A 21,405-nucleotide genomic window follows, 5' to 3' on the forward strand; every position below is an offset into this window, starting at 1 on the left:
TGCGGGCAAGGGCTGAAAGGCTGATAATGGGAGAAGTACCGTCGAAAAGAGCGTTAGGCTCAGAAAAGTGGCATGCGCGCCGCAATCAGATAGCGGAAATCGAATATTGCGGAAAAGTTAGCGACGCAGCAGAAGATATCGAGCGTGCTTTTTTCGAGCACTACAGTGGTTTATTCACTTACTGCGCAGTCGACATTGATCGTTTTAAAAAGGACTTTTTGTCGTTGATGCCAAGGCTAGATGAAAGTACGAAAGAAATATTGGAGGAACCAATTTCGGAAGAGGAAGTGAAAAGTGCTATTGAAAGTATGCATCCGGGGAAGTCCCCTGGCCCTGATGGTCTAACCTCAGCCTTTTATAAATATTTCAAAGGTGCGATCTCACCAGCCTTAGCGGATGTATATAACGAAGCATTCCAGCTCAAAGTACTACCCCCGTCCTTCTCATCTTCCCACACTATTCTTATACCCAAGTCAGAAGATCCCGTTGCATTGCGAAGAGTAACTTCTTACCGCCCAATTTGTCTCACTAACGGAGACTATAAGATAATGATGAAAATCTTAGCAAAGAGGTTGCAGACTGTCATTGCGAAGCTTGTGGGGCCGCATCAAACGTGTGGCATTAAAGGCCGAACTATCTTCTCAAACATACACGTAGCACGCAGTATCCTCGAATGTTGCGATGCCATGGGTGCACGAGTGGCAATGCTCCAAATTGATCTCGAGAAAGCGTTTGACCGGGTGCCTCATGACATACTTTTGTGCATTCTAGATTATGTGAATTTGGGTAGAATAATTAGAGAGGGGGTTGCTATGGCGTACCGGGACTGCTCGACGCGGCTCATTGTCAACAAGGTGGTGGGAGCGCGAATCCAAGTTAAGCGGTCGGTGCGTCAGGGCTGCCCTCTCTCGCCGCTGTTGTTTTGCTTGTATATAGAGTCGTTTTGTTTGAGTGTCATGGAGAATGACTGTGTCCGCGGGTTTAAACTGCACGAGGTCGAAGTCCGCCTGTTGGCTTATGCAGACGATATTGCTGTGTTCTGCACTGATTTGGACAGTATAACACAGGCTGTCAAATGTGTTAAAAGTTTTTGTGCTGTGAGCGGCAGCGCGGTAAACTGGGGTAAGTGCCTGGGATTCTGGCACGGGGATTGGCGGGCGACCCCAGACACTTTTGCCAACATGAGTTTCGTTACGACTCCGGTGAAATACTTGGGTGTTCCCCTTCAGTGCTACAAAGACAGTGAGTCGTACTGGAGGAGTGAAGTGGATAAGCTGCGGGACACTGTAAACAAATGGAATGGCTGGAATTGGTCTATGTTTTCCAGAGCCACAATTTGCAACATATTTTTAGTCAGCAAACTTTGGTACATCCTTCAAGTCTTGCATTGCTCAAGGGTAAACATCCAAAAAATTCACCGGGTGTTCGCAGTGTTTGTGTGGGCATCGTCTTGGGAGAGATCAAGTCGCACCAATTTGTTTCTTCGAGTTCGAAATGGAGGACTTGGATTGTCACATTTGTTTTTGAGACAGGTAGTCAATCGTTTTTTTTTCTTCAGGGATGCAAAAAACCCGTTTTTATACACTGTCTGCCAACTTCGCCTGGGCAAGCACTTGCCCGAAATGGTTGTCTCAGCGGGCAGTTTGCCAGGGGCTGTTTATGGTTTTCTACGTGAAGTTGTGGCTTCATGCAGGTTTTTGTCAGCGCGTTTTTCACTTCAATATTTGAGTGACGTTAGCCGGAAAAAACTGTACAGGGACCTGTGTGATGTTGTTCTTCCCGTGCCTTTATATCGGTCTCTCTACAGAGCTAGCCATGGGCACAATGTTCTGAAGCGCGTTAAGGCGATGCTAGTACCGTCAGGCGCTAAGACGTCCTTTTTTGAATTGCACTCCGGAACGCTGACCGTCAAACCGTGGCTGGCTGAAAGAGGTTTCTTTGTTCCTTGGGGCACTCATTGTACAATTTGCAGGCAGGAGGAGACAATTGAACATGTTTTTCTGCATTGTTGGGATGCCGTTTTCCTCTGGGATGTGCTCCAGCGCACAATCAAAAAGGATTTCCCCCTAGATGCGTATGGGATTCGCTACTTGCCAATAGAAAGTGATGATGGTACCCCATTCGATGTGATCATGCTTATGGCCCTGCATAGCATTTGGAAATGTAGAATTGCGGTAAGGCATGCCGATCTCGATGCAAGAGCGGCTCGCCAGTATTTCAAAGAAAGCATACGGAACTTTGTAGAGGAACAAAAGTTGCTGGAGTGCATCCCAGAGTGGTTGCCACGAGTGGAATTATTATTGGCGATAAGGGAATTTTAGCACAAGCGCAGCCGCGCAAGTTCTGCGGTTGTTTTCAACATATTGTGAGTGTGCCTTTTGATTATTTGTGAATGTGAAATTTTTATCCGGGCCAACGACCGGCAATAAAGAAAAAAAAAAAAAACTCGTGGCTCAGTGGTAACGTCGCCGTCTCACACTCCGGAGACCCTGGTTCGATTCCCACCCAGCCCATCTTGGAAGTTGCTTTTTATTTATGAAGTGCCTGCCGTGATTTATCGCTCACGGCCAACGCCGCGGACGCCGACGCCGACACCGACACCGACGCCGACGACACCGGCTTTTCTGCGACACGAGCTCCTTAACGCTATCGCGTTAAAACACATTCATACTGCGCCTAAAATGTTTTCCACCACCAAAACGGAGCGAAATAAGCTACACATGATTAATATTTCAAGTCCACATTGGCAACTCGTGATATGCAAGCGAATGGGGCTCGCGATACGTAAAACGGCTGCTTTTTAGTGCGTCGAATTGTGAGTACACACCGTGAAACTTAGTTGCAAAATGCGCCACGTATTTATACGTGATGCCAACTAAACTCAAATCGATCAGCGGTGAAAGAATTTGACGGTAATGAAAAAGGAAAAGCGTATGGATGTGGGCTACATTTGAGCAAAATGCGTGCGTGGAACGAGGCACGGCAGAGCAGGAAACCATGCCGCTGGACCAAATCATGAAGTAGAGTTTGGAACGTGATCAAGGCAACAGACCGAAACGGGGAAGCCGGTATTTATGCTGTGCAGCACGGACCGGCCAATCGTCCGATAAATACGGTATTTTTGTAGTGCGGTGGCATGCAGAATGGTCCAGTGTGGTATTGTGGGTAAACTTTTCAGGTTGTCACCGATTACACCTCATTTCCATTTGATACGTCAGTTTACGGCGTGTCTTCGAAATGGCTTCTCAAATGAAAGCCACGCACATATATTGGAACCAGTGTTTTACTGTTGCTCGTTTTGAGCCTTACAGTGCGAGCCGCTAGCCGAACTTTACTGAATTTCTTGTGCGGGTGCCCTGGCGTAACCGATATCGTCGCCAGTAGGATCGATGTAGTCTACCACCGACGCAGTACGTACGGGGAGAACCTACGTATTCGTTTAATTAAACTAGGCTCATGGGAAGCGCTTCAAGGATAATTTATATTTCTTGAGCTTAGTTTTGGCCTAGATTGCCGCTACTGGGCTACCGGGTAGGTGCGCTGGCACCATGTTGATAGTGGCTATACAGCCCAGAGCTCTTAAGCGAAACTCGCTCCATTTCACACGCTTGGCTTCGCACACTCACCCAGTAACCGGCTCCCCCTGCCAGTGAAATGACCTGGCTTTCCAGGCGATGGGTATGCACTCCAACCTGGCCTCGAGCTCTTCGATGATGGGGAACGTCGGTGCCCTTTCGCAAGGCCTAAGCACTGACGGTGCACTGTGCTGACGAGGCACTGTGCTTTTACCACTTCAGAGTTGACGTATAAGAACTAAAAAAACAAAAACAAGCAATGTTTCGCCGTGATATCAACTTGATCAAAGAAAAGACCAAGAAGCGATGCGCCTCAAGTGTTACGCAAGCTCTCAACGTCACTGTTCGACGCTTTGGGACGAACTGCGTTTCTTTATTTTTTATTTAATTATTCATTTGTCGTTGGTTTACGTGGCGCTCTTTCGGGGGGGGGGGGGGGGAGGGCTCAATCTCCCTGTCTCGTGAAGCATGCCCCCAAAATGAAACGTAATAAAGAAAATATGCAGAAGGTCAAATCGACCGACAGGCAGATCAGCTCCTGGTCGATGACGCACGCGTCCACAAAGTATACGCGGAAGCGTCGCGGTAAAGAATAGAGAAGGGGGGAGATAGTGCTCGACCGGCTTGCGCACAACATATGCCGCACCGGAAATATCTCTCAGTGCAATTCGGCAAACTCGAGAGACATTGCTTCTCAGGGAATGAAACAATCAGAAAGCTGACTTTCACTGTGGAGCCATCCAGGACAAAAACAACGAAGAGGTGGCGCGGACTTTGCTTCCTTGCTTGATTGCTCCTTATTCAGCGCGGAACTGAAGGCAACTTCGTTTCTTTTTTATTCATTGGTGTTTATTATACAAAATTAATCCATTCATGGCATTGTTGTCACGTGTACCGCACCAAATAGTAATTTCTCATCTTCCCTTTGGAACTCTTAGAGGTGCGCAAACTATACGTTACAGTCACTGATAATAGGCATCTATCCGGAGGTGCATGTGCAACGGCACCAAATAACAGCCTGGCTGTTGTTCTTTTCAGTATCCGTGGCTTTCCCAAAACACATGGCAACACGGTTAAAAAAAATAGCGCTTGTTGTTAGGGCACTGCGGTGAAAGAGGCTAGTAAAGAAAGGATCGTCTTGCTTGCCTTTGCTCACAAGCATGCAAAACCCATACGGCAACTAAATGATTGATCTCTTTAGTGGTTTGATTCCGCGTAGAAAAAACTTTACTACGCGCATTCTCTCCGAACCCTGTTAATCTATTTCGGATAAATCACTCAACAAACGTGCGGCGTAATGTCTGTCATTGACTCCCCTGCATGACAAAGCATAAGGCCAAGCATAAGAAACTTAGCCAAAATTGTTTTGCATTACTAATAATAACGACAGCATAAGTGAAGGCGCAGGCAAACATGAAGCAGAGGCCCCCGCGAAAAGTTCTAATCCTAAATGTCTGGAAGCTAGTTCGAGCCCTGCATGCCTATCCAGACGGGTCCTAATCATGCTAATTGCCTACCTCATAGTGAATTCACGTTATATCTTCTTAGCTTCTCTGTCCCTTTTAACTTCTCCCGTTTCTTTACGTCCGCGTTGTTAAAGAACGTCCCTTTACTAGGCTTTGCCGCTGCTTTGCCGCTGCTTTGCCGCTGATTTGCCGCTGCTTTGCCCAATTTCACTGTCCCACTCGCTGAGCGGAATTAAAGTGGATGGCTAATTGCATGCGTTCGGATTGCTTGAGGCCAGCTTTACACAAATACCTCTTTTATCAAGGCGAAGACAGGGTTTCGAATACGGTCTGATTTGTCCGAAGCTACGGCACCGAATTTTCACTGCCACTGATGCCGAGGTTCCCTCCAGGAGCCGAGTTCGATGTTTGCTCGACCTCGGAGACGCTCTTTAATTCAGTCAGCAGACGCGCTTGCGGCAGTTTTCCAATAAACTATATACAGATGATGCCTGGACTTTACTTGAAGGCAGGTATTGAATCAGTAATATAATTTGCGGCGGTTCTTGAAACGGGAGAATGACTGTGTACACACGAAGTGCTTAAAAGGTTCCCTTTGTAACCTCACTGCTTTCGCGATTCCATTTCTCTTAATGCGTGTGCGATTCGTTGTCATGCTGCACTCTGTCATTTAAGTGGACTACTTTATTTTTATTTCTTAGAATAGAAACTGCTGAAGTTTTTTTCCAGAAGCCAATGAGCGAGGAGATCAGGTTCTTTTCGGTCCTTTCAATGCAGAACTCCAATTTCCTGTTACATCTCTAGCGCAATAAGCGCCATGTGTTTTCTGAACCAACAGACGGAACGGAGCAGTAGTTGAATCTAAGAGAAATCTCGTGGGTCTTGGACTGAATTCAATAAAAACAGTTAGACCGAAGACATAAGTTGAGGTACGCTAGTCCTTCTCCCTAACACTCACCTAAAGCACTTCCTGCGCCGTACGTGTGTTATTTATTATGCGTGCGCCTTCCGTCAGTTGCTCTCCTGCAGAGCAAATTAGCGTTGTAGTCTTTGAAGGTACGGAATGAATAAACAAGGCAATGAAATTATCTCCACATCAATCCTTCTACACTGCATTTGTAAGCCGACTCGCTAGATGGTTGCCGAGAAAAATTTGTATCAGGAGTCCAGGAGCATTTTGTTTGCCCGCCGTCTCATGAAGACAAAACTTATACGCTATGAGGATATCAGTGAAGCCAACGCTCGAAGGCGCGTGATACAAGTCATGTTAAAATTGGCCGCTATTCTAGCACCCTTGGGCCATGACAAATCATTCCTCGCCTTTGATGTCCTTTTTACATTAACTGCTTCTACGAGGCGTAATATATTTTTTTGCCTCCATCAATGTTGCAAATTCAAACACGGTGTACCGTTAATAAGCAATACGTTATCACAGATAGAAGCACCTTTGTTTCGAAAGTAACATTCAGCATATCAAGCATGCTGAATGTCACAGCTTCTTTTTTTTTTAGCAATATGCAAAAGAGCCCGTGTACCGTGCATTGAGTGCACGTTAAAGGGCCCCTGAAACGGTTCGGACAAATTTTGTAGACGCGTAGGGTACAGCTTAAGTAGAACATTCGCACCACAATTTAAGTGAAGCGTTACGTATTAATGGAGCTACAAGCGATTAGAAGTTACCCTCCTCCCCAGCCACGCTTTTCCTCCTCAACTCGTTCGCCGAGCGAGCGGGGCTAAGCTCCGCCTTCACTGGTCCTGCGTCACGATGCGACGTCACATCGTCCACTTCCGGTTGTTTCGGAGCCCGCCCCCGCCCGCGCGAAACCTCTCCGCTAGCCGCTTGGCTGTCGACCCCAACCGAGAGCTATCGAAGCAGCGTGCGTTGCGAGCATTCTGTCGTAGCGCCGAACGTGTATGGTATTCCGTTAACCACAGGCAAGCTGGTCATTTCGGCAAATGACTGGATGCATAAACTCAAGCTGATGAAGGAACTTTGGCGTAGACTTAAGTGAGCAGCCTGATCGGTCTGCACGGTCCAGACACTTGTTGGCGCAGCGCTTAACCAGCCAAACAAAGCGCTAATATTGCTCTAACCAAGTGTAAAACATTTTAAACATTTATAAAAACAACGTGTTGATGATTACACTCGTGCGAAAAATACGCACCAGCAGCGAAGAAGAATACACTTCGTTGCTGCTACTGTGTATGGTTGAGCTCTATGCCACCAGGTGGCTGCACCGTGCAGACCATTCACATTTGCCCTTCTGCTCATCTCGGCTCATCCCGTTACGGCACAGTCAAGCGGCCAGACCCTGTCGCCTTGCGCTTATGTTTGCCCTAATACGGGACTCGCGAAACGCTATTGCGTTAGTAATCTTCCGGTGTAAAGTGACGGCCACAAACGCGCAAATCCTGGCGCCGATCGTATAGCGGCAGTCCGATGCGCAGCAGCCAGTTCGCTCGTACGCTGCCTTGCAGAGGGACACGATGTCGCAGCTTGACATATTGCCAGTCGCTACGTTTGCAGTCCACAAGGCAACAAAGTCGAATCATAGTACTTGCGAAAAGACTGAGACCGACTGTGACCGCGGAGCTTTCGTCAAAACGTAGTACGTCATAACACAAGCAGACGACACTTGCTGTGTGCCGGAAGTGCTTAAGTGTACTGAAAAATTGTTCTTGTGCATTCTCTTTATGCTACTTTCTTTTTATAAAAACAAATTAACTAACATTCCAACTATTACAAAGATCATTTGTTTACCATAAAGTTGGAAAAATTATCGATCACGCGCCCTGGTCAGCCAATCGGATAGCTCGCCCGACTGACGTCATATGGGTGATTTTGGTCATATGGGTAGGGGCGGCTTAAAATTCTGCCGAGCAGTGCGCTGCGATCGGCAGCGATGTCCATTTTTAAAACCTTATAATAAAATACACGCTTTACGCAGATCACTTAGATGTGTCAATTAATGATCAGAAGGACCTACTCTAACGACTCAGTACGTTTGTAGAAAATCGTCAAAAGCGTTTCAGGGTCCCTTTAAAAAATTGCAGGTGGTCAAGATTAATGCGGCTTCCCTCACTATGGCCTGCCTTATTATCTGGCACGTAAAATCCCAGAATCTAATATTATTTAATTTGCCTCATGCCTGTTACGCGATGTTTGCAAAACGAATCTTCCCATCACAAGGTCGTGAGCGTAGATGTAGGGTCTAATGATTTATTGATTTTAACATTACTTTCTACTGTCCTCCCAGTAATAATTCCCGCAGTGCTTCAAAGTGCTGAATGCGCAAAGGTAGTAAGACCAGATATTTTCTGGAAAAATAATCTATACCCTACAAAATATGTGAGCAGCAGAGATAACTGTACAACTCATTCCACATAACGAGCTTTTTGTCAGAATTTGGTACTTCAGCCTTCCCGGATTTGAAACTAAATGATTTTTTAAGTTCGCCTAGAAAGAATTGTCCCTCACAATCTGGTATAATGGAACTTCGATTTAACGAAACTAAATTGTATTATTCTTTAAATTTATTCACCAACGTGTTTTTGAACGCTCGACTCATTATCATAAACTATTTTGCGTCGAGTGACAGAGCGAGGAGAAAGAGGAACACTCTTGAATAGATGTTGAAAGTTTCTGCGTGGTCATACTCCTAGCAGGATGCTCCAGACGAACAGAGTGGCGTATGAAATTACGCATACTACACACTCCCACAACATACGCAAACAACCAGAGTAACAAGCAACTAGTCTCTGGGTGAGGCCACCGCCTTTGAGCAACGCATGGACAGCGTTCGTTGCGTGAATAAGCAAAGGGAGCTAAACGTCTCGGCCGACATATCTAAGCTTTGGCGGAAACTGTGGGCAAGAAATAAAGTGACAGGAAATTAATTGTGTTCAAAGTGTCACACATTTATCAACGTGTTGCTATAGCTAACGCATTAGTATGCCGGTTCGAGGCGGGCCTGTCGCCTTGTCTTTTCAATGCAGGCTCAGCTTTTGGGGAGGTCGACTTTTCCTGGTATGAAGAAGCAACGCACTCAACCGACTGGCTGTCAACCGTGAGCGCGTATGTACGCCACACAAGCGCCTACGCAGGCAAATATAACATTTTTTTCCCTCTTGAACAACTGTTGTCATTTGCATGAGTATAGCATCACCTCAACTTCGCTAAGTCTAGTTTGAACTGTATATTTATTTTAGGAAACATCAACATTTATCGTTTTAAAAATGCCCTTCGGACTCCCTCTTTACGCGTTAGCCCATTCTCACGAACTTAACACTGCATCACGAGTAATGTGGTTGGATCACGCTGCCACACACACCTATTTAACTACCATTTTCAGTCAAGTCGTCCTTCTGTATCCATCAGAAAGCTTGAAACGTGCACTGGCATGTTCGCTATACTGGTGCTGAGCACTATGGGAGAAAATATCTTTTTGCCTGCTTCAACACCCTACCTTACACTCACAAATGAAACATTATTTGTTTCTATATTTATCATGCAAGAATGAATGAAAGAAAATGGTTGCAATTCTTATTCTGAAAACGTAAGCTCCAGTCAGCAGTAACGCACTACAGAAATCATGTGCGGAACTTTAAAATGTCGCAGGAAGTCAATACGAAGCGAACGCGCGTAGATATTACTTATGTGGCGTTTTAGTTTCTAGAGGGAGAAGCGCCGTTAAGGAAGCTTTGCAGCGCTTAGAAAAGATAGCAGGAGGCATGTTTGAGTGGCAGGATGAATGTGAAAGGAAGACAAATATATCTGATGAGGAGGTTACGAAAATTTAGAGCATAAGTCAGACTTGGCCACGGCAATACAGCTGGAACTAGAGATGCCTAGGAGTGCCCTTGGTCCTGCAATGCATAATTTACTTATTTATTTCCTATGCGCTTTTGATGTTTGTAATATATGACTGATTGTGTTGCCGCCAACTGAGCTGTAACCGTTGTCTTGCCTACATTAAATCCCCCTGGTTAAGTATACGTCATCTCTGCACAGAGCTAATAAATATCAATGCAGTAAAAAAAAAATCCAGCACCCATCTTTGCACGGTTATTCCTTATTTTTAGATTTATGCCTTTGCATAGCTTATCATCATTATATTAGTTGTACGCATAAAACGACAATGGCGGCATTGCCGCAAGCGTATGCATAGTGCAACAAAGCCACCTTGCCGTTAACATGAATTAATTGCCGAGTGAATGTTTTGGTGGCAGTAAATTGGAAATATAATAAGGAAGAATAAGAAGTTATAGTTACCAAGTAGAGGACGGAAATGGCCGAGTATAAAAAAAGAATGCTAAATGAGTAAAAATGAACATATCCAGGGCGCGGGTCGTAAGGGACGCAAGAATAATCGGGTGCGCTATTTCTAAAACTCCCTAATACTTACGCGCCTGTACATTTAACTTGAAAAAAAAAAGCGCAACACCTTTTCTCTTAGACAATCGTGTATTTTTGCCTAAGTTGGAACCACGTACAGCACGAAAGAGGACTAAAAGACACGATACACACTGCTCTCTGCGTCCCTCTTAGTCATCGTCCTTCGAGGTGTGCGTGGTTTTCATTATGAATAGCCAACTAGCCCAAGCCTCCACCCTTGTCCGAATTGCTCTGAATTTATTTTCCGTTGTATTTGGAAACGCAACATTTCGATTTACCTTTCGCGATATGGACATGCACTAACCGCGTCCAAGAAAGGTTATCAAGACAAAAATACGAGCGCGCTCGTGCAGTGGCACAGTAAAATAGGCGAAGAAAAATAACACGTCGAATAAACAACGGAATGCCGTTTGGGGCGCGCCTGAAGCACAGACGCAGCTGTGGAGAGGAAACCGGGAGCAAAGGCAACACTGTCGGAAGAAGCAGCCCGTCGGACTCTAGGTCCACGCTCGTGCCTTAGACTGGTGCTCCTGGAACTGCAACTCTACGTCTCAAGCTGCTGTACGTCTCCTCGCTGTTTGTTCTCCGCTGGACGCCTCCGGGACGTCCAGCCGGAAACAAATCGCGACAGTTTGGCTCCTCTTGGCTCCTACTGACAACATCTTACATTCCTAGGATTCCTTATCGAGCATCTCTTCCTATCACGCCTCCTTGCTACGCCGGTATCTAGTTGGGGCAGATGATTACCCACAGCGGACAGTCATCACCTGCGTCACTTCGTTAAAAAAATTTAGCACAACGCACATCCCGATTTGACTAAACATTCCATCTTGCTCTCCATTGTTCTCCCAACTATAATTTTTTTGGCTACTTTTAGGAACCGAAGGGGTGCTAAGCACGCTGCTTTTACGGCTATTGGCAACCAATTCTTTTTAACAACGGCGTGAGTAGATCATCAGCAAGTTCTGTCAGCTCTTGCTTAACCCACCCGTCCAGTTGGTAGCATCGATATGCGCCACCATAACAGCAACGTCAAAAACCCACAGGCACTGGCTGTAGCGACGCGGACACCTTGGTACACAAGCTTCCGATGTACGTTCAAAGAACACTGCTCTCATTGATGACGATTTATTGGCTTCCCCTTTGAAACGGGGCGGTAACAAATAGTCACCTAGACTGCTTGATTTAATGAGATGTCTTTTACGTGTTTTTCATTCTAGCATTTTTGTATGCATCTTCTTACTATTTTTCTCTTCCTCAAAACCTCTCTATCTAGCTGTTACCGCTACCTATGCCTGTAGCGGATCCGGTAGCATCAATCTCTTCCTTCGGTTTTTTTTTTTTTTTCACCCATGCTTACATATCTCGACTTCGAACCGGTTGATGCTTTCGTCCACTTGAAATACCGAAATTGGTAGCGCCATAAAGCACCACTGGGCGAGTGGAATGTAAAAGAGGACGCTGTTCTTTTCGTCTGCTTCTCTTTCGAATTTCGAGGTTCGATAACTTTTCTTCGCATGCAATAACTTTTCCTATTAATATTGCATTGGACTCGGCATCATGCAAATAATTTTACGAAAGGAAATGATTTTCACTCTGAATAACATCGCAAGTCTCGCTTAACAACAAGGGAGAAACGTGTTCGCTTGGGATGGCACCCTTGAACGTGCGCTTTTCCGATTGTCCACGTGGTGTAGATTATGCGAGTACAAACTCTGCAGAACTATACACAGAACAACTCTGCAGAAAGCATGAGATGTATTGATCATTCTCAATAGTTTAGCTAACCATGAAAGTCGAAAGTAAGCGTTTACAGAAATGTGCCGCAACAACTCTTCATACATAGTCATTTTACAATATAATTGAACGCTAGCAATATAAAAACTAAAAAAAATGTACAGAACGAATTAATCGTCAGAGTGTTGTTGTGAGGCAGCTTTCTTGACAGTATCAAGCCTGCTTCTCTTCTCTTTTCACTCTTTCATTATGCATTTCCCTGGGGAGAAGTGATGCAATTAAATGCAGCATTCAGTTGTTCACCTCAGCTTCAACAAAGCGCCGGCTGTGCCATCAAAAGCTCTATTCATTTTCTGCTTAGCAACGGCTTGATTTATGACCGCGTTCTAGGCGGCCTTTTTATGTAATATCTGCTTGAACGCCGAGGGGGGACAGCGGCTCTGCGTCGACATGCAGGCAGCTCAGTAATTTATCCTGCACACAAGATCAGTGTTATCGTTATATGTTCAATGTTGGAGACGCGCACGTACCAACAGGGACAGACAACAAGGCTAAGGACAATGTAGTTAGGGGATAACGATCATTCAAAGTTACTTTCAAGTTATCAGCTGTTGGTTTACTTCGAAGTCTGCATTTTGTCTCAACGAGTGGCCAGACGAGGGTCGGGAAGTTTTCTGCTTCGACTTTGGCGGATGAATTATACGGCTATTGGATGCGAACAACCACACACAAAAATTCAGGGACGTACATTTGCGTTCCAGAAAATTCCAAATGGTGCTGAAGTGAACTGACTGTAGTCCATTTAACAAGCGTACTGCATTCGTGTAGGGTGGCTATACCAGGAATGCTTTACTGGGGTGTAGTAACATTGTAGTAACACTTTTTTGAAGGCGTCGTACCGACAGTCGCTCTCCGTAAATGTAGGATGCAACTATGATTGGCAGTGTAGTGCTTATACATTTAAACGAATATGTATACATAATTGTTCGTTTGGGGCAGCGAAGCAAGCGATTCGCTTCAGACGTGTTGCAGTGTCCAACATTTCGATAGGGTAAGTGAAAGATGATAAATAGCGCATGCAAAAGAAGGAAGATTGAGCAGTACAACGCAAGCTATATGAGAGCTATTAATGGGGCCTAGGAGAAAAAAAGTAAAACAGGAGCTGCCAGAAAAGAAAAAGAAATAAATTCTACAGTTTCGCGTGCCAAAAGCACGATGACATCAGAAGGCACAGCCGTAGTGGAGTACTCCGAATTAATTTTGACCACCTGCTGTTCTTTGGCGTGCACCTACATTTAGGCTCACGAATGTGTTCGCATTTCGCCCCCATCGTAATGTGGCCGCCATGGTGGGAATCGAACCAGCGACCTCTGGCTCACCAGCCATAGCCACAATACCATACACAATAAACTATCCCCGCGGGCAACCTGTCCGAAACTCCGTCGTAAGAGGCACCGGAGTATATCCGACAACCTCAGTTTTTCTGGTCCCATACTGTTCACTTCGCGTTTTTTTTCTCCACACTCAGCAGTTCTACTTTTGCCGCCTTCTTCTACGCTTCTAGCCTCTCGTTGTGCTTGTCTGTTCAGGCACCTGCCGAATGGCACACGCCGTTCTGAGGGATTGGCCAGGAAGGTTGACATGCCCTGTGCCACACACCCACTTCCCATACCGAGTTGCCCAAGTTGTCGTTTCGGACACCCATTCCGTTTCTGATATCCGGTGACGAAAGTTGTCTATTCAGGCACATACCCAGCGGCCGAAGTCCTCGTATATTAAGCCTCACAACAGAAGCCTGCAGCCAGGACCCGACAAGTGGTGAGAAGACGCAAAAAAAAAAAAGACCTTCGCGTTAGAGCACGAGCTCACATCCCTGTACGTGTACACACTCGGAAAATTACACAATATAGGCTGGTTTTGATGTCGAAACACCTTTGTTGTACTCTCGCTTTCTCTAAAGATTTTTAAAAGTGGGTGCATTTGTTAGCAAAACACCCTTAGTGGTCCTTTTCACTAATTTTGCAGCGCTAAAAAGTGTACCTTGCAGAATTCAAGGGTACTAGGGCACATCGGCATTTCAAGTAAGCAAAAAGCGATAAGTGACATTATACCATACCATTGCTTGAGCACGTCATAAGGTTACACTAGGCTATTGATATCAAACTGTCAGTGGACATGTCGGTTGGCGTCGCGTCGGCATCATGTCAAATCCGTTCTTTTTTATCCTGCAGTTGCTCGCCTTGAGATTGACAGCGACGGTCAGAGCACACTCATCCTCGCCGAACCCATAGGTAATTTTGCAAGACTGAACACAATAACTAGTGTACTACAAACAGTACTGGGAGCTGTCACGTGTGGCTACATCGATGTCACCAGCCCAGGATATAAATTCACAGCATCATGGGCGTAGCTTGGGGGGGAGGGGCGGGGGTGCGCTTATGGGGCTTTAGCACTCCCCCGAAATTTTTTCGTGTTGTCCACGCACCGCCGACCAAAGCAACCCCCAGTGCCGGAAATCATTCTGAATTTTGTCTAGAATGCCTTTTTCATGCTCGAAAAGACATTTCACCGCGAACATTGCGAACTCTGGCTGGATTTCGTGGCAACGCCCATACACCGAGAGTTACATAACGCAAGCAGCCCCATCCGAGCACAAAGTTTCCATGGTGTTTTGACGACAAACGCGCTCGCCGCGGCATCTCGCAGAGGCCGCGGAATCTACGCAGCGCATGAATATCAATTCCGAAACATTACGGGTATAAATCTCATAAACTTTTGAAGTGAAAGGTGAATTGACATTTCCAAAGTTCTGCTTTAGATTTTCAATTGCGGAAATTTGTGGTTTTCATACTGTGATAAACATTTGACGCCAAAGCTGCATTGACTTTTCTTAAGTCTTACATCTGAACATACAACGAGACAAGCCAAATCAACAGACTATTAGACAAGTTGACAAAGCACGCAGTGAGGTCCGATGAGACGAAGCATTGTGGTGGTTCATTTGTGCCGTCATGTCAAATAAAAAAAATATCACACTTTGTTTCACCTACGCAAAAGCATCCAGGTCAAGACACTAAAGCTAGCCAAGGTAACTATGTTCGTATTTATTTTTTCTACGTTGACTTTCATTCGCGAGGACACATTGAGCATCTTCAATTTTTGCGGTCTCGCTACCCTACCTGCGGGCTGCCAGAGCCAGTTAGAGCGCATATGTTTTTCTCGTGTTGCCCCGACCACCGCACGGCGCACTTCGGTGCGCGTTCGGTTTGCTCTGGCCGAGTGGATTTTCCCCTGGCAGAGTATTGGACGCTTTCTGGCTAGCAGGCGAGAAAAAGAAACAATGGTCGCTCGCCGCCATCACTGTGGGGACTGAACGGATTGTACCGCGTTGCTTGTGCGCAACCTTTCCGGAAAGTCATGTCTCGTTAGTGTAGGATACCGAGCAGTATGCGTATGGTTCTTGGTGGACCATGTGTCTCACGTTTTTTTCGATGTTCCTTTGGTAGCCACATTAGGTACGCAAAGTAGGCATTTGACTGTGGCCAACATATCTTCCTTGGCGTTTTTTTTTTTCTGTGCGCCCTCCCCACAAAAGGAAAAAAAATTACATTGTTGCTGCGAAGCGAATTGTTGCATGGTGAAAGTTTGATTTTTTTACTTGTCGCTTTGCGGCAACTAATGGACCACGGGACGCTTCAGTTGCCGAATACTCTTATTATATTATTGCGATAGCAATTGTATGGAGACTCCAGGTGCTTTCCTGCCGTGACCGTCACCCTCATGTTTCTTATAAAGTCCAAGGACAATAACATCGTTACCGAGCGCCGAATGCTGTATGTGCGAGTGGAAGCGGGGGGGGGGGGGGGGGGGGTATGTGTGCGCCGACGATGGTGGTTCAGTTTTGTGCACGCAAAAGAGAAACGCGGAGCGGAAGCTAGCCGTCTTCCGTCGCGTGCGATTCATCGGGGGAAGTGGATGGAATGGGGGCGGTATCTAGGATTCTGTGAATCTGTGATTGCGCAACATGTTTATTTGCCTTGTTTGACGCATTATATACCGTGACGTTTTCTTAGATACGTGGATTTATTGGAGACTTATACGTATATTTAAATATCTTGTGAGGGTTTGTGTATACGTGCAGTGAACTTTGTTTCCAGTGACACTTTTTTGTCCTTTATCAAGCTGCATCTTCGCATTTGTATATCCCATTGTATCTTCGCATTTAGAATCTACGAAGGCGAGTATAATGAAAGTGAGCCTACCCACCCTGTGCAATAATGGTTCGGTTCATTATCTGCGAATCATGTGCGTAGAAGAGAGGGATGTCTCATTTACAAAAGTGACACGCAGGTGTGAGGCTAAAGGTTCTGTAATGCTCTCATACGCTGGGTTGAACATGGTTGCGTGACATGACGGAGGCTCCAAAAGTTGAACAGCGTGGTGCCGTGAAGTTTTTTACTGAAGGTATTTCCTAAAAAAAATTAGTCGCCGTATGGCTGCCGTGTACGTTGAAGATCGCATTTCATTGGCCACTGTGAAGCGTTGGAGCAAACGGTTCAAAGAAGGACGTGAAAGTTGCAAAGGCGATCCAAGACAAGGATAAAGCCATCGTGAAATCACCCTTAACAAAATTGCAAAGGTTGATGAGCTGATGAGACAAGAACGGAGGATAAGCATCCATGTACTGGCAGAGCGTGTGAACATCAGTCATGGTTCGGTTCATGCCATAATTCATGAACATTTCTGTTGTCGGCTTTTGTGTGCGCAATGGATGCCCAAGATTTTGAACCACCGCCAGAAGATGGAGAAGTTCGGCGCTGCCTTGACTCATCTGATCCGGTATCACAATGAGGGTGACGACTTCTTGTCTGCAATTGTGGTTGCGGACGAACAATGGTGCCACTACTACGAGCCTGAAACACGACGGGAAAACTTACAGTGGACACATTCGATTTCACCACGCCCAAAGAAAGCTAAGGCCATCATTTCCACCGGAAAGGTGTTGTTGACTTTTCATTTTCGATCGTCAGGGACCATTATGGTTATAATTTGCTAAGTCTTTAGAGAGTATCATTTGTTTCCAATACTATGAAACGCCGGAAGGGCTGCGTGCCGCACTCAAGAACAAACGACGTGAAAAATTTACGGATGGGGTCATCTTCTTCCACGACAATGCCAGTCCCCACATCGCTGATGTGTTTAATACAAAACTGACAAAGTTCAAGGGGGAAACGCTGCAGCATCCGTCATACAGCCCAGACCTCTCACCTTGCGACATCTGCATTTTGGGGCAACCGAAAAAAACAGCTGAAGGGAACCCCATTCGTGTCGGATGATGACGTGAAATAGTTAGTTGTAGAATTTTTGAAGCAGCAACCCAAGGAATTTTATGAGACCGGAATCACGCGACTCCTTAGTCAATGGGAAAAATGTCTAAAGGCTCATGGAGACTACTTTTAAATAAAGTACCCCGTTTGTGATATATTCGCATTGGTTCGCTTTCACTTGACTCGCCCTCTTATATTTTGCAAAACTCCTGCTTTTTATACGTGCTCTCTGTTGCGATATAATTTCGGTGCAATTACTCATGATACACGACCGGTGACAGCTGCTCCTGAGTAATACATTGGAACAAATGCCAGCGTCATCGATATTTTTCACTGGCCGTTACAGACGTACATGTATGTAAACACGGTTCTTGAATGACAAAGTTTCATTAACATATTTGTCCTCAACTTGTTCATTTGATGGCCTTTACATTTTTCAAATCAGCGGCATGGACTGCTTCGCTGGTTTCAAGCTGATATAGTTCAAAAGTTCGTGTGATATTTGCTTTACTTATTAAATAGACAAAAAACATGGAAGCATTGATATCAGTTACTTTGGGCACAATTTCTGGCAGATACGAGTATATTCTTTTATGAAAAATGACATATTTTACTTGTTTTCACAGTGCATAGCGTTCCAGAATTCATTTGCAGCATCTTTGGCAATGGCAATGCAATTACTAGTCATGAATGTGATCCCTCGACAAATTGTTTAAGAGGAACCTTTAGCTCGGGCCCAACTCCGAAGCGGCCTATTCAAATACAAGTAAAACGCAGAAACGCTTTTCTGACATAACCTCTGGATCACTTTTAATGAAATTTGTTGCACTTGAGAGAGAAAGGTAAATTCTAGTGTCTGTTGGAAGCGGAATTTCGATTTAGAATTTTGTTTAACGTATTTCAAAAAATTCGAAAGTTCAAAAAAAAGTAGGAGCACGGTGTTTACAAACTAACAGCTCTGCATCAAGAACAGACATCGTGGTTCTGTGAACGGCATCTATTATAACAGTCAAAGCGGACAAATTTAGTATGTCAATTTGTATATTAGGTGAATTGGTTACGTCGTGTATCAGGGTTCTGCAAAAGCCGTATTTACATAATACAATTTTTTACATTCATGTGTAACATATCAATTTTGTCCGCTGTAGATGTGCTACTACATGAAATTCATAGAATCGTGATATCATTTTTCCTTGTTGAGTTACAGAGTTTTCGACTTGATAGTTTCGTTTTCTGAAAATTTGTGATTTTGGCCAATAGTGAATAAAAAATTGCCAACCTAAATGAAAAATTCCAAACCAGCAGTCACTTAAAAGTGACTGCTGCAACTGTGGAAAATGCAACAAATTTCGTCAAATTTCGTGCAGTGGTTTCCGAGAAAATGAATTCCCCTTCTACATGTATTTAGATAGGAACGCCCGAGCTAAAGCTAGCTTCCTCTTAAGGAGGATGCCGAGCTGCAACGTAAGCAGCCTGCCCCCCCCCCCCCCCCCCCTCCGAACGAAGTTTTTAGCTACGCCACTGCACAGCATCCATTGAAGTTCTTCAGTGGGTATGTCGGCCAGCTTCGCGTCGGCATCAAGTGAAATCCTTTGTTTTCTTTATGTACCGATGAGCTCAGTGAAAGTGCACTCAAAGGCGTATTTGCTAGGAACGCAAATATCGTCTGCAGCAAGGGTTCATAGAATTGGCCGCAAACAACTAAGTATATAAGCCTTGCCCAATAATACTACAGAATTGTTACTAAATCATGATCGATGATCGAATATTAAAAAAAAAAACGTGATAGGAATTAGCTCAACAAAAAGAGTACCCCAACAGCAGCGGCAACCTGGAAGAATGCTTTGTGTTATCTCACCTCGTAAGGCGCTGAGTACAACGAACAACCTCGAAAGTGGCGATGTGGGCTTGTTGGTTGTTCATTTCGAAACAAGCAATTTGCAGCGCGGGCAGGTAAACAAGGACACGCGAAGGCACAGGAGAATACACACACGTCGCGCTACATTAGCTACTATATAAGCAATCTCGAAAGTACACGTCCGTACAAGGGCGAAAACGCACTTCTCTGGTGTGTCCTTTCGTAGTTGTTTGTTGTACTGAGCGCATTAGGAGATGGCACCGAACACCAACTCGCTGTAGGCAAGTTACTGGTGTGTTTACGAGCGCGAATGTTCATTGTGCCGAGGGGATCGCTTCACCCGCAATTTGTTTGGCAGCAACACTGCGTTGGGGCACTAAGGAGAAGCCACGTCGGTTTTCGTGAAATTTCGTGGGCTTACCTTTACGCGCCAAGAAATGAGCAACTTAATGGGGAATAAGCAGTTATTTGTTCTTATGTTTTGTTGGCGCTACCTTTTTTATATATACACCCGGTCATGGCGAAGAAGGATATTGCGCAGCAACTATTTAAGACCCATAGTTTTCCAATTAGCTTTGACACCAAGTTTTCAGCCATTGTAGCCATAGCCCCCGCAGATTTAAAGACGGGTCAAAGACATAAGTGCTTCTGAAGTCTGTTATTATTAACGACTAGGGGCATATCAGGAGCGGGAAAAACCTATTTTTTGTTCTAACACCCTGGTTATATGATGAAAGTAGCAATTCCATATTAATGGAGAAAGTGAGTGTCTCCTCTTGTCGCTTGCCGTAAAAGCCTCTTTAAATGCGATTAGCATTCTTGAGGAACTTATCCACATTGCGGTATATATTGCGGTATACGTGTGCGTGCGTGCGTGCGTGCGTGTGTGTGTGTGTGTGTGTGTGTGTGTGTGTGTGTGTGTGTGTGTGTGCGTGCGTGTGCGTGTGCGTGTGCGTGTGTGCGTGTGTGTGTGTGCGTGTGCGTGTGCGTGTGCGTGTGCGTGTGTGTGTGCGTGTGTGTGTGTGTGTGTGTGTGTGTGTGTGTGTGTAGTCGGCCATATCTAGCCTCTTTCACGTCGCTCATCCATGAAAAAACATCCTTTAAAATGTCAACAGACAGCATCGGCAGAATCGAACCCCTGTCACAATGAGGGATATTAATGCTTTTTGGAAGTGCTGCTAAGAACCTGCTTTGACAATAGCTACCTAACTGTTACGTCGATCCTGCTGTGGTTACCAATTGGATTTGATTGTTTCTGTTGTTGCTGCAGTTATATTGCATTTATTAATATTGTACCCACTTCGCTTTTTAATACCCCGGGGCATAAGGGTAATTGAAGGAAAGACTGAATGATTGAATGTTCCTCAAGCAGGGTTCCGAAGTTATAGCGCTGCGCCACGAATGTGCGCGGGCAGCGAGGGAACAATTCTCAGCTCTCGCACGCATCTCGAAGGCCGCGCACAGGCTTAGAGGCGGCCCCGCTAGATGACGCAGCGTGTGCACATGGCAGCGCGAGAGAGGACCCCGGCTGCAGTGCGCGCCTCATTCATGGCGTGCTTTGGCGGTGGAAGCACGGTGAGTGGCTGCGTTGCTTTAGTATGAATGGTACTAACATCGGCTCCGATCCTGAGATGGGTTCTGTCGGAATTTTTAGTTTGCCTAAACACAGAGATGGAGAAGTGACACCGCATGATACGTTGTTATATTGTGTAAACTCGCGTTATTGGAAAACCATTTTACCCATGTTTTCTTGTTCGCGATGACACAATTGTTTACATCAGATCGGTTTTACTTTTAACAAAAAGTGGAGGTAATAAAGCCATTAAACCACTTACATACAGTTCCTCATGCATGTCACTTTAAAGCCTCGTTGAGTATGCTACTTCTGTAATCATCACTTTGCAGTATGTCTTCATCATCAGTAATCACTCCTGAGTTAAAGACAAGGTATCCCAAAGGGTACCAAGGAACTGCTTTAGCAAGCTAGTTAGTCAGCAATTATGTAACTAGGATTAACACAAAATACTGGAGGCTTCATTAGACGGCT

This window comes from Dermacentor variabilis, chromosome 2 (genome assembly GCF_050947875.1).
Source record: "Dermacentor variabilis isolate Ectoservices chromosome 2, ASM5094787v1, whole genome shotgun sequence".
NCBI lineage: Eukaryota > Metazoa > Arthropoda > Arachnida > Ixodida > Ixodidae > Dermacentor > Dermacentor variabilis.